Raw genomic sequence first — 11,664 nt, 5'->3', positions numbered from 1 at the left:
CTATCTCTGCTATTTGCTTTACGTTGCACTGACACAGATAGATATTACGGTGACGATGTGATAGGAAAGACCTAGGAATGGGAAGGAAGCGGTCGCGGCCTTCATTAAGGTACAGCCCCAGCATTTGCCTGGTATGAAAATGGGAAACCATGGAAAACCATCTTCAGGGCTGCTGACAGTGGGGTTCGAACCCACTATCTCCTGGATTCAAGCTCACAGCTGCGCGCCCCTAACCGCACGGCCAACTCGCCCGGTGGACCTATCTCTAATGCAGATTTCACTAAATTCGAGACTTGAATCAGAGGCAGTCACTAACCAATAAATTAAGAACTGGACGTACACATTTGTGTATATAGGGTCTGAAAAGGTTAAAAACCCTTAGATGAACCGGCAATCGAACTCAAGTCCCTGGGCAATGTGTAAACACATTACACCCACACCACGGGACTGGTTATGAGTAATGTAATTTTACGAAATACATTAAAGATTTTGAAGGTTATTGACTCACCCTTATAATATTTATGGTATGGTTAGGATGGTGGCTACCAAACTGAACGTGCTAACTTTCTGACTCATGCCACATCTGGAGCATGGCAGATAAAATTGTGGGCGTGTGCAATTTGCTTTCACCTTGGACTACAGTATAGCTACCAGACTTTGCTACTGGGTACTGAAGAACTGTTACATGTTCTAGCCCTTGGCGTTACATTCACTATCTGACTTTGTAAATAATCTACCTGTTACCATCACAAAATGTTCATAAGCGGATTGTAAGAGAATGTACGTTTCACACACTTCGTGAGAAAATCTGACCTACCAGCACCAGTAATCAGTCGACACTCGTCAGATAAGACTAGTGCAAGCGTTTTATTAATACACAATCTGACCATGTACATGTCAGTTGATGTTTCTTCCAGGTTTATCATCAGACGACATAGGAGAGAAGAAATGAGAACATTTTCTAAGATTTATCATGAGGCTATTTCTCCTAACTTTTTCCGCAGAGGATATACACCTTATGGGGACCACTGTAAGTACTTAATCTGTCTGTCTGTTAGGTCATCAGCCCAGAGGCTGGTTGGATCCTCAAGTAGCACAACCAAAGGTTATGCGGTTATAAGGAAACCGCAAAAACCAATGGCAGCACCAAAATGAGGCGTACTAGGCAAGACGAGGAGTGAGGTAGTTTGCCATTGCTTTCCTCACTGGGTCAGAAAGTGCTATTGCAGCACGACTGACCCTATGAGCAGCACCTTTCATAACACTCAGATGCACTAGTTGTGCTCTGAATGTCACTACTCAGCACCACCCATACCCCAGCAGCTTCAATATTGTCACAACCATGGATGAGACTGGGACTTCGGTGAAAGCTACACTTTACTCTGGCCTGTGCCAAGGGATGGATACAAAAGTACTGTATCCATCAAGAAATGGCAGCAGGCAAAGTACTTAATATAAGGAAAGATGTTCATTGGGGTAATCACATAAATGGGATTGTAAATAACGGATACAGATCTCTGCACATGATTATGGGGGTATTTAGAGGTTGTAGTGAGGATTTAAGGATGAATGTGTCTGATAAGACCCCAGCTAGAGTATGGTTCCAGTGTATGGGACCCTCACCAAGATTACTCGATTCGACATCTGGAAAAAATCCAAAGAAAATCAGTTCGATTCGTTCTGGGTGATTTCCGACAAAAGAGTAGCGTTACGAAAAAGAGTGTTGTAAAGTTTGGGCTGGGAAGACTTCGGAGAAAAGTGAGGAGCGGCTCGACTAAGTGGTATGCTCCGAGTTGTCAGTGGAGAGATGGTGTGGAATGACAGTAGACAAGTAAGTTTGAGTGGTGTTTTGTTTGAGAAATAGGAATGATGACAATATGAAGATAAAGTTGGAATTCAAGAGAACAAATTGGGGCAAATATTCTTTTATATGTAGGGGAGTTAGGGGTTGAAATAATTTAGCAGGGGAGATGTTCAATAAATTTCGAAATTGCTTCCAATCATTTAAGGAAATGCTAGGAAAGAAACAGACAGGTAATCTGCCACCTGGGCAGCTGCCCTGAATGCAGATCAATGTTGGTTGGTTGGTTGGTTGGTTGGTTGGTTGGTTGGTTGGTTGGTTGGTTGGTTGGTTGGTTGGTTGGTTGGTTGGTTGGTTGGTTGGTTGGTTGGTTGGTTGGTTGGTTGGTAGGTATACACTGACATGCCAAAAGTAATGGGGCAGGAGTATTGAAGGTAATAGTCGGCTGCACCACCGTACCATGACGTCCTGAAAGTGCCCAGACTTGTATCAGGTGTGATCTGATATCTCGTCTGTGCTGGTCGTGGCAAGGGAATCATCGTCCTTCGAACGGAACATGGTAGTGGGACCAGATAGATGGAACATTCCGTTGTCGAAGTTGTGCTGATATTTAACATCCCTCGATCGACGGTGTCACGTATGTTTCGGGAATACCTCATGGAAGGTATTTGTGAACACAGTGAAGAGCGCAGTGGTCGACAACGGATACATAATGATCGAGCTTAACGGCGTCTGACTAGGATTGTCCGTGGCAACAGACAAGCCACAATGGCTCAAGTCAAAGCCACATTCAATGCAGGAAGTGCCAGACGCATATCCAGCAGGTCAATGTAGCGTTCTTTAACGGCTCTGGGATACGGGGGCAGAAGACATACCAAAGTAACCTTGTTAACACCACAACACCGGACACAGCATTTCACCTGAGCGTGTGACGTTGCTAACTGGACCCTGGAGGGCTAGCGACATGTAGCTTCGTCCGATGAGTCACTGTTCCAGTTTTTTCTAGCTGATGGTAGGGGGCGAATATGAAACCATGGACTACAGTTGTCAACAAGGCACCATCTAGGCTGGTAGTAGCTCCAAGATGGTGTGGGATGTCTTCACGTGGCACGATCAACCTGAACACTTCGTTGACCAGTGACTGCTACGTTGAACTACTTGGTGGCCACTTGCAGCCCATCATGAACTTCACGTACCCCTTCAACGATGAGATACTCCAGCAGGATAATGCACCACGTCATCGGGCCCAAGCTGTCCAGAATTTGTTCGAGGAGCATGAGTCAAACTCTCTCCACAGGTGTTCCTTCCGCTTGTGGAATCGATAGTCGATGCTACGAAAAGTTGCTACACTTGTTCGAGCTAGAGGAGAATATGCACGATACTATACTCCTATCCCAATACTTTTGGCATGTCAATGTATAAAAGTAATTTTCCTATATTCATTATCTGGAGAGGTATGAGAGCATTCCTCTCATCACAGAACATACATACATATTGTACCTGACAGGGGTATGAACAAAGGACTGGAAGATATATGAGAAATTTGATTTCACTGTCTGTGATGGAAATTCGTTGGGATTTGAAGCGCGGGGTGCTAGAAAACGTCATCCAAGCCGTTCTCATTGCGGGGCAGAGAAATACAACGGAACGAGCCAGGAAATCCCCTAAGAGAAGGAGTGGCTTAATTCAGTCACGAACCCTGAGACAGTGAGGGCTCTTGGTATGAACGGGAGCTGGACTCAGGACTTCATGGGAAACCAACTTGGTGGATATGGCTAACTAAGAACCAATATGGTCTTCCCCGAGATCGGATAGAGACCCACAAAAGGGGGAAGGCTGAGTACAAAATCATATTCTATTGCATGGGCATGTTGCGTGACGAGTTAAAATTTTAAACAATTGTAATAGTAGGTGACAGGGTTTACATTAAAATGTGCCTAGAATGTGAGTCACAAATGTGATGTTAGGAGCAGTCTGAGTGGGTTTTTTATTTGTGTAAATATACATGCTTCTTTCACAGCAGTTTTTTGTTTTGGTGGGTATTTCACTGCTTATATTTTCGATTAATTTTATGTGATCTGTGGTTGTGAGTGCCCGTAGTTTTTGGAATATTTAGTTGTTAGTATTATTAGAGTCATAGTCTTAATGATAACGCCTGGAGGGAAACATTCCCAGTATAGTGATTTATTTACAGTCATTTCTAATGAAATGCTACTTGATTTACGTCGCACTGACACAGATAGGTCTTATGGCGACGATGGGATAGGAGAGGCCTAGGAAGAGGAAGGAAGCGGCCGTGGTCTTAATTAAGGTACAGCCCCGGCATTTGCCTGGTGTGAATATGGGAAACCATCTTCTGGGCTGCCGACAGTGGGGCTCGAACCCACTATCTCCCGATTACTGGATACTGTTCGCACTTAAGCGACTGCAGCTATCGAGCTCGATAGTCATTTGTTAGAGCGTGTCTCGAACGTTTGAGTTAGGGCTGCCATTCCAGATCATGAATGTAATGCTCATGTGGGTTTTTAAGTAGTATAGGCCTAATAGTTCTATGCATTACATTAGTTCAATGACTCAGATTTTCTTCACATTATTTTTTACACATTGGACGGGGACACCCTCCGTATTCAGCTTGGAAACGATGGTGTCTTCTGCAATATCCGGGTCCACTCCCCGGATAACGCAACTGAACAAGCTATGGCGGGGGGAGGGTATAGGAGGGGTTTTAGTGGTGGGAGTGGACAAGAGCTTGGGCGGTGATGCTGATCATAACTGGGTGGCTCCTATGGTGTTGGTAAGCCGACGTGCGGCTTCTTCTCCTTCGACTTGAATGATTACACCATTAGATGTTGGACGGATGTCTGCTATCTCGTGGCGCTGCACGTAATTATTCTAATGAAAATGTTTATTTCAATAATGTATGCTAATAGCATTAGAGGGGCAATTTTTTTGAATCTGAGAAGCTTGCGAAGATTTTTCTTGGCTGGTGGATTTCTGGTGAAGGTTTGTGCAGGAGAAATGGTGGAGTTTTCTGAAGTGTGCGGAGATTAGTAATTGTTCGGTGGGCTCCGGAAAAGGGTGGGAATGCGAAAATGGAGTTAGTCTGGTGGGAAATTCGGAGTGTAAATCGGGGTGGTGGTTGATGATGTGGATGATCCTAATGTTGCGGCGGCTTCCAAAAGAAGCTTCCGGGTTGTGCCGTCATCCGTTGGATTGGAAATGGAGTGTTTCACGGTGATCCCGGTAGTTCTTTGTGGGGCTGGATCTGCTAAGATATGGCGTGATGACAGCGGTGGAGGGATGAATTCTGTGCTGGGGCATGTGACTCTTGGATTATGTGCTGGAGTGGTGTTCGTCGAAGCGCTAGATGACAGCGAAACGTTGGTCGTGGTGGTGGTTGTGGTGGTAACGGCAGTACTGAACATGGTGTTGTGATGAGTCTCTATCTCGCAGGATTAGAAGGAGGAGCCCCCAGGTTTACATTCGAGCAAATCCAGGATATCTGGGGTTTGCTGAACCCGGCCAGACGAAGATAGAAAAGTCTCACAAAGTCCTGAGGTGACGCCTCTCATCAATCGCTTAGTCCACCTGGGGGTTAATCTTTTCAAACAGCGATAATCTGTGGTGGTCTTGTGCGATGTCGGAATTAACGTTGGACACAGAGCACAAATAGTAGATAAACATGCCACTACTTACGTTTTGGAAGGCGAAGTTGTTTATGAACTACTACTCAAACGTATTCATCCCTAGATGGCAACGCCGTTTCTCAGGCCAAGGAGATATGATACGGTAAAGGAGATGTTCGGAGAAGGTGAGAGGGTTGGTGGCTGTGGGCTATACAGAAAACTGTCCCGGAATTCGCCTTAGTGTAAACGTATGAAAAACCACGGAAAACCATTCTCAGGACAGTCGACGGTGGGGACAAGCCCCTCATCGTCTCCCGAATACGGAGGCGTAGAGCCACGACAGAGTGGATCGGTCGGTCGGTCGGTCGGTCGGTCGGAGTGCAGAGCCGTCGAACCACGAACCAGCCGTGGCCACCTATAGGCCGAAGCCCACTTTGCATCCACCGACCGTTTATGAACATAATACATCAAAAGGTTTCATTCCCCAAGCTGAAGGGGCGGAGCGGGCTAGCTAGAGGGTTACGCCCTCCCTCTGGCCAAGAGATTTGGGCAGGTTGAAGATGTGAAGGACGAAGGAAGTGGATAAAGAATGTGAAGAAGTAGGAGGTGGGAGGGGGTTGTAGCCTCTTGGCTAAGGGTTTTACATCTTTATTTTATTGTATTTGTTATATACAAGAAGGAACGTAATTGTTTGCTTGCATAATATATAGGCCTACCAACACATTTTTTAGCAAGATCTTGGTTTGGAAATACCAGAATTTTACTTCTTTAACAAAATTGAGTTATTTTCCATTGTATCCTATGCCTGGAATTCCAGACATGGGAACAGACAGCGAAAGTTGTAAGTAGACTACTATGTAACGTATTTGTTCTTTTGGTACACTAAGATACAGTTACAAACCTACTGTATACATACTATGAGTAACAGCATTGTTGGGTGTCCATATTCGTAGAAGATGGAAATTATTTACAAAACGAGAGAGCTGTGGAAGTTTAAACCAGTGTTTCCAGAGGTGTGAAGTTGAAATGAGAATTTAAGCCGGAATGGGTGGTTGAGAAATGGAGATTTAATGTTTGATTTGCTGCGTCTTGTAGGTAATTGAGGACTAATAATCTGTTTAAGGGGTGAATATTGAGCAATGAGGTAGTTATGAAACGGATGAGATCTTCAACTGTGGGGGAGGGGGGTGAGAAAAGGGAACGTTTGGGCGATGTGGGTTGGTCGATGGTTCGTATAGGGGCTACAAGTTCTGGTCGATTTTGGGGAGATGGAGGGTGGCTTCTTCAACAGCGCGAGTATACTGGGTGAGTGCCTCCACAGGTGTGACACTGGGGTGGCTGGTGTGAGCTGGGACATGTGGGCGTAGCGTAGAGTTGATTTCAGTGTCCACATGTCCACGTACCGGATTTTGAGCAGTGCAGTGAGTGGTGAGATGATTGTTGTAGGCAAGGCACCTCTCACACCTGATGGATTGGAGAGGTGGTGCACAAGATGGTTCAGCTTTATTGTGGTGTCGGTGAACGGAGACTGCGCTGGCCAGTACCCGGTCTATGTCTTCTGGTGATGGTAAAAGATTCCGTACCATGTATGTTGGACCCCTTGCGTTCTTGATCCGGAGTGCCTCTTTTGCTGGGATGCCTTCTGCGTTGAGCTCTGAAAGTATGGTGTCTTCAGCAATAGAGGGGCTACACCTCGTATAACGCAACTGAGAAGTCTGTAGTGTGGAGGGGATGGTGGAGTTTTTATAGGTGGCGGTGAGAGGGGTTGAAGGGGGGGTGCTTGATCCTAGACGTTTATAACCTATGGTAGTGGTGAGAAGATTGACAGCAGCGTCCCCGTTGACCTGTAAGATGACTCCATTTGTAGTTCTCCTGATGCCCGCTATGTCTTCTCGGCGCATGTTGTATCGGAGTAGGGCAGATAAAATTGTGTGGGCTGATTGGAAGTCAGGGGAGGGATTGGAAAGTGAGAATGAATATGTTCCTGCTAGAGCGGGTTAGAGGAAACGGGAGCGATTGATCGGGCGTCTAGTACCGGATACAGCGGAAAATGCAAGCTTGGGAGGAGTGTAGATAGAGGGAGGAGCGGTGGTGATAGTAGGAGGAATATTTGGAACTAAGGGTCCATGGGTAGCTGTGGGTCATTTGTCGTCATTGCCCCTGGAGGTGCCGATTGGTGTTTTTGAGTTCATTTCTCTGCTGCCGTAGAATGTGGCGTCAATTTCGTAAATTGAAATTAGAGTCTGGAGGTGTTCCATTGTGGAACTGATGGCTCTGCGATGAATCTGGCTTGGTAATTAGGCGCAGCGTAACTGGACATTACCGCCGAATGGTATGCAACTGCGGCTGATTGGCTGAGTGCGGTGATGGTGGTAGTTGTGGTGGTACTTGTTGTTGCCGTTGTGGGGCCAGGCAGTGAGGCGAATGTGGAAACATGGTAATAATCTCTGTCCCGGCAGACTGTAAACAGTTCAGGGCAGATTATTTCACCTGTGTTCCGGTAGTTTCTGGCGATGGGCTAGTCCTGATGTGAAACTTCCCGGATTTTCTTTTGTCCACCTGTTCAGTTCACCTTTCCAATAGGGAATGCTCTACGTGCCCGACTTGCGGTGTTGAAAACCATTGGACGGCGAAGGATGCGTTTATGAACATCTCCAAGTGGTAATTATGTAATGATCACTGTTAAATACATAAACGTAATTATTCAGGACAGTGAGAGATAACCTGCTTCTTCTCCTAGCACTTCTGATTCAATCACACTATACAAGTATGAAACATTTTGTTTTCCTTCTAGCACGAAGACTAAGGGCATAATTCCACGAATTCTTTTCTTATTATGAAAAGGACAAGAGTATAAACAGAACAGTTTTCTCGGCCATGGCAGTGTAGTGACTTCTTGAATCGTACCTGTATAATCGAATTTTAAATTAGAACTTATAATACCCAGTCTGGACTGAAAAGGATATGAGCTGGTATATTACACGAGTCCCTATTAGGTGCAATTTTCTCTTCACAATATTCGTAAATGGCAAGATGATTTGGCAAATCCTGTTACATCCGGGCGAGGATGAAATGGCGATATCAGAACAGCATCTGAAAACTCATGTAGGAATAAAGTTGAACAATGATTACCCGAAAGGTAGATTAAGGCGAAATGCTAGGTGATGAGAAGGAACAAAGTCAAATACCGTCCTATGATCATGCGAGGTCATTAACTCTCAGGTAGGAACACTGCTTGGTACAACATGGCAGAGTTAAAAAGGGTCTTTCAGACATTATTCGTAACGCTTTTGCAATAATCCGAGATAAATTGGCAAAGTCATAATATACCCTGAAATTCAACGTCGATTGTGGGAGGTGGGGACTGATGGACCGCTGAATATTAAATGCGGCACATCCAATCTCTGTCTCCCCAGATAATTAAAATGCAGGCCTAAGTTTTCCTGTTTGTACTGTTCAATTATTTAAGTTATCGTTGTTTATGTTAATAGGAATTAGTCTACTTTCTTAGCATAACGCATAATGCTTTAAGCTCGGAGGATCTGTTAGAGATCGTATTAGGCAGAAGATATAGTACGTGGTTAGGAAGGTACATTTAACCACTTGCCTGGAAGTGTACCTGAAAGAAGCTTCCTCACCTTTGTTAACTACGAGATCACGAAACTTATTTAATCAGCGATAGAAGGACTTTTCTTTTATCGTCTGAAGGTCTCTATATCTATCGGTTAGGTGGCGTAGCTGGCTAGGTTTTGGAATGAAATTCCAGATCAGGCAGAGGCTAATAATAATAATAATGATAATATATTTTTATTACATTTACACGCTCTGAGTACATGGTACAAGGGCTGCCTAGTCGAGGCGGTAAAGGCGTGTTCGGTTCACACAGGAGGATGTGGGTTCGAATCCCCGCCAGAAAGTAAAAAATTTAGAAACGAAATTCCCACTTCTGGGGGGCACATGGCCCTGAGATTCACTCAGCCTGCACCAAAAAGTACTTCCAGTATCAGGTTAACTCCTGAGGGAAAGGTCGGCTGGGCATAGAGCTAACTACTCTATCCCACTTTGCGCCGAGGTTACAAATATTGGAAGCCTTTACCTTCCATTACCGAGCGAGTTGGTCGTGCGGTTAGGGTTGCTTATCTGTAAGCTTGCAGTCGGGTGATGGTGGGTTCAAATCCCAACCTTGGCAGCGATGAAGAGAATTTTACATGGTTTCCCATTTTCACACCAGGCAAATGCTGGGGCTGTACCTTAATTAAAATCACGGGCGCTACCTTCCCAGTTCTTACTCGACGAAAACTTTTAATGTGTTAGTGTAACGTTTAATCACTAGCAGAAAAGAAAGAAAAAACTTCCAACCGTCCAGGGAGTATGGAGATGGCTTTCGTTTTACAGTACCCAACGAAAGTTTAATGTTTGTTTGAAACATTTCAGAACATATAGAAGTATCCCACTTTTGGGTGTAAATGCCACCCTGTTCACTAAACTACAGCAGGTATTGAAAACGAAAACCAACAACCTGTTTTCCAGTCAGTGACCGGGTCAGGGATGGAATGAATGAAGCCCCCCCCACCACCATCTTGCGGCGAGGATAGGAATTGTGCCAACTGCCGAACCCTTTTGCACTCCTCTGGGGCAATGATTAATGAATGACAGATGAAATGTTAGTGGAGAGTGTTGCTGGAATGAAAGATGACAGGGAAAACCGGAGTACCCGGAGGAAAACCTGTCCCGCCTCCACTTTGTCCAGCACAAATCTCACATAGAGTGACCGGGATTTGAACCACGGAACCCAGCCGTGAGAAGCCGACGCGCTGCCGCCTGAACCACGAAGGCTTCTAAAGCAGGTATTATGGCTATTTAATGTTTTCTAAATACCTATCCAATAGAGTGTATACGTAAAAATCCGAAAGGTGAAATTATCATACAGTATTTTTTTCTGCATTTTTCACGACACTCACTTCCCTGTTCGGACGGTGGCAGTAACCTCGAAGATAAGATGCCAGTCAGCGATAATTCTCCATCTGTAAGATGCATCGACTCCTGCGATATGTTGAACGAAGCCTGTATTATGTGAGGAGTGCTAGTTCGGTGACGGTACCTCATTACAAAAAATGTTCATGCATTCTAAATACGGTGTTAGATTTTATTATTTAAGTGCGAATTCAAAAGGAACATCCCCAGAAAACGATGACCCTATGGTACTTTCCATCTTTCGGATTTTATGTCAATATACACTCTAATGAATAATTATTTTTAAAAAATAAAGTAGCGCTATACCTTCTGTATTTTAGTTAACAGGATGGTCTTTACAATCAAAATTGGGTATTTTTATAAGTTCTCAAAATATTTGAAAAATCATAATTCATAAACTTCATTCGGTATTTCAACGATTGTTTTTCATAATGTGATATTAACACGAATAAGCCACAATATATTTTGCAGACCAATTCGTACAATAAATATAGGACTCGGAATTCATTAACTGATTTTCGCTGGTGATCTTAAACTTTTCTTAAGTACTGTAAGTACAGGAATGTGTAAATCATTATGTTCCATGAAACAATAACAACAGGAGCAGCAGCAGTAACCATGAATTACATCTGTTGAGAATTAACTTTCTGCAGGAACAGTGTTAGCGAGGCTATCTGCGTTCCAGGTCATGAAGTCCTCTGGAGGAGTGGAAGGTAACTTCTTGCAAGTCTCAACCTTCGAACTAGGTGTGATAGAGTGGATAGCTTTGTGACCTGGTACTCATTTCTGTTGCGAGCTGGCTGAACCAAAATTTTTTGATCTACTAAATTTGTTGACTTTCTGGCGATGTATCGAACTAACGTCCTTTCAAGCGAGTCGAACACACCTTTACCTCCACAGCCAGAAAGCTTTGTTAATATGATACCAAACCAAACTCCACGGCGCAATAGCCCCGGAGGGCCATGACCTACCAAGAGACCGCTGCACAGCCCGAAGGCTTGCAGATTACAAGGTGACATGTGGTCAGCACGAAGAATCCTCTCGGCCGTTATTCTTGGATTGCTAGACCGGGGGTTAATATGATAAAGTGGAATAAATAGAACATTAGTAGCAATGTCGTGACGTATCAGCGAGGAATAAAACCTATCCCTCTCACAAACTCCTTGCTGACGATTGAAAATCCACAGCCTGTTTCCAGTCATTTGACCAGGTCAGGAATGGAATGAATCTAGCGGTGAAGATAGGAATTGTGCCGGCTGCCGA

This window comes from Anabrus simplex, chromosome 2 (genome assembly GCF_040414725.1).
Source record: "Anabrus simplex isolate iqAnaSimp1 chromosome 2, ASM4041472v1, whole genome shotgun sequence".
Taxonomy (NCBI): Eukaryota; Metazoa; Arthropoda; class Insecta; order Orthoptera; family Tettigoniidae; genus Anabrus; species Anabrus simplex.
Note: the sequence above shows the minus strand (reverse complement) of the source record.